This window comes from Primulina tabacum, chromosome 8 (genome assembly GCF_025594145.1).
Source record: "Primulina tabacum isolate GXHZ01 chromosome 8, ASM2559414v2, whole genome shotgun sequence".
NCBI classification, from domain to species: Eukaryota; Viridiplantae; Streptophyta; class Magnoliopsida; order Lamiales; family Gesneriaceae; genus Primulina; species Primulina tabacum.
This window is the reverse complement of record NC_134557.1, coordinates 6,734,757-6,738,053: the sequence shown is the minus strand read 5'-3', so window position 1 is coordinate 6,738,053 and position 3,297 is coordinate 6,734,757. Positions and strand designations below refer to the sequence as shown.

The 3,297-nt window shown below is 34.3% G+C and overlaps 1 long non-coding RNA gene across 1 annotated transcript; it reads right to left on the bottom strand.

Annotated features, from left to right (window-relative positions):
* Window positions 1-846: 846 nt before the first annotated feature.
* On the bottom strand, window positions 847-3,028 carry LOC142554478 (uncharacterized). The gene is made up of 3 exons (XR_012822196.1): window positions 2,475-3,028; window positions 2,117-2,381; window positions 847-1,917 (listed from the first exon to the last, which is right to left on the bottom strand). It is a non-coding gene; the product is annotated as an uncharacterized LOC142554478 (long non-coding RNA).
* Between the last annotated feature and the right edge of the window lie 269 nt (window positions 3,029-3,297).

Sequence of the window (3,297 nt, the reverse complement as noted above, 5' to 3'; positions counted from 1 at the left end):
TTTGATTTTTCAAATAAAATTTTTATATGTAAAAATATATTTTCTCAAATGTTTGATTTAACATTATCTAAAATAATATACAAATGTATTGAAAAGTTATTTATCCTATCTATATAGTTAATTGAGAACAGTATAGAAAAATCTGATTTAATGCTTATAATTACTAACATATACATAAAATCAAATTTAGTATCTATATATATAATATAATGCAAGGACAAGTTTGGGAAAAAAATTGGTACAGGCTCGGCTATTATATAAGTATAGATTTATCTATAAAAATCATTCATTCGAATATATTTTTAAAAGACAATAAAAATTCCATCGGTTGCGTTTGGAAGTCTTCCAATTATATTTGATCCTCCTCATGAAAAATATTATTTTCCAACCGAGCAAATACTTTGTCGATGGAGTACATAGATATGATCTATAGGTTGTTCACATAAAAAATAAAAGAACAAGAGAGCGATATTGTTTATCAAACTTTCATTGTCCACTGATGTTAAATACCATGTAGTCAAAACTCATGCTTAACACTCTAAATAAATTTCAAACTGCATTTTTATAAAGATATTTGATTTGAGAGTAAGTTAAGATGACAAGTTTCCCCACAGATTTGGGGTCTTGTGGAGAAAACTTGTGTGAGGTCCATTTACTCTAACGACAATTAATGATCAAACAATAATTGTTTGATTTAAAACTGCAGCGGAAAAAGGTTTAAAATACTTTAAAACGAACCTCAGGGCCTAGAAAAATTTCGGCATGACCTCCCTGTAAGTAGGACATCCCGAAAACTCACGCAGCATTTTATATCAAAATATACTCCAACTAGAGTAATTAAAACAAAACCAAAGTCAACAACCTATAGCCGCACTGGCGAGGACTAAACAGAATTTAAAACTTACCAAATACTCGCCAGATCATTAAAATCACAGAGTCGCCTCAGAACATAACCAGAACAACCAAATATCAATACAGATACACGGAGCATCTCCCCAGCAAATAAACTACAATACAAGACTGAACAAACTCAAGACATACATATAGACCAACTGGGAGACTCCACTGAACAGAACCAAGGAATCCAACCTCAATCCCGAGCTCCACTGGCGGAACCTCGGCCTGATGCTGCAAAACGACTCGGGAGATCTACCATGGTGCCCAATAGCAACCACAACAGCCCCCCAGTAAACAACTCAGGTTAGGATTCTGGTATGAAACAGTTCAACAATAACAACAATAAACATAAATCATGCATAATCATATAATAAAATGTAATATGCAATGCATGGAAGGCTCAACGAATAACCGGGATAACAGGAGCCAACAAACGGTACGATAACAACTGGAATAATGCTCGAGCAACAACACAAGGGAGCTACATCGTTATGCAGCTAAACCGCCCTGCCAAGTATGCGAGGTATGCCAAGCTGTGCTGAATAACACCCCTGACTCGGCCTCCATACAGCTGATACGATATAACAGGATGGCACAACAAAACGAACTAGATGACACAATCCCAGCGCTCACCTCAAAAGGTTGCACTAACCACGGGATTGTTCAATCACATATACGGCCTCATGTGTATAGGCCTATCAGCCACACAATGATCCCGAGATAAACAACAGTGCCAGATAACAACGGATATCAACAATGGGCTAACAAGAACGATAGGGCTCAACATGAATGTCATAACAGTATGCCCGATGCTAAATGACAATAATATGTTACAATAATAAACATAGATCACAACGAAGGCATTTAACAATTTCCAACAGCCAACAAGTCATACACCCGATCAATGTAACACAGAATTACAATTAAACATAATTTATGTTTTACCGTCGTATGTTACCGAGCTGTAACATACCTAAACCGACTCTAAAATCACAACAAGCTCAAGCTAATCTCCTCGACCTAACAATGACAAAAATAAGTCGAATAATTCACAATTCGCCAATAAAACTAAATTAATCCAACATATTGATTTTTAATTATCAAAACTTAATTGCCAAATCAATTTCAACAATTCTGAAATTTCAACTAAATAACCGTAATTCTCCAAAATAATCACACGATTAACTCGATACTAATTCACAAACTCTTCGATTTATACCTCAAAGCTCTCCAACGATCGAACCTACAATATAAACCCAATATATACGTCAATGTAATGCATTAAAATCAACAAAGCGAAATTAAATCGAAGCGAGTAAAATTACACTTCGAGGCAGCCTACTTATGCACCGAAAAATCTGGAATTGGATCCAAAAATTACCAAGATCGAAGTATAAACTAGTCGCTAGCGGTCTAATGTTGCTACTCGTCGGAAAAGACGCCGGAAAACACTATTCACGACCAAAAACTGAACTGAAAAATAGCTGAAAAATGCAGGAACAGCAAGGTAAGATTTAAGCTTCAAATCCTTGCTCAATATACTCCAAAGAACCAAGAAAAACCAAGCAATAGCTCACCTAAAATCGAACAAGAAACTTGAAAAGGAACAGCCACGAAACAGGGTTCGATTGGCACTGAAACGGGCATCAAAAGTAGCGATTCATGGTTCAAAATGAAGCTATTGATGTAAGGAAGACAACCCCTCAAACCGTTCGTGATTTGGACGTCGGACGGAGGAGATATCGCAACTTTCCCGTAGCTGCTACATGTCTTGCGAAAATGTGGTCGAGGGAAATGGGTTTCTGATTCTTCATTTCTCTCTCCACAAGATAAATTGTGTGTATGTATATGTATATTTAGTTACTAAAAAAAATACTAACTCATGCCCAAAAATCTCGGTTTGCATATATTTTGCTCTCGTGTGCTATTTAAATCTCTATATGTATTTTTATATCGTTTTAACTCCGATATTTTAAAATACATATTTTTAACACACTTCTTGAATTTATTTGGCATAAATAATTATTTTAATTTACAACTCAATAATTATTCTAATTATGCCAAAATTACCGGATAATTAATTACAGGGCCTTACAACTTGAAACGGAGATAGAGATCTCCGATTTTTTCAGATTCAGAGATTTTTAAAATCAACGAAGTAGTTCGGACGGATATGAGATTTCTATCATCATCTCCGAATCCGCCACGAAAGTAATATTAATAAAAAATATTGTTATTATTATTAGTATTAATAATACTGATAATATAATAATAATATTATTTTTTAAAATATCAATAATAATAAGTTTTTGTTTGAAATAATCATCGAAATCGTCATCGTCTTTATCTCATTAATATTTTTGAAACGAATGTGGAGATTTGATCTTCGCGATTTCAGGA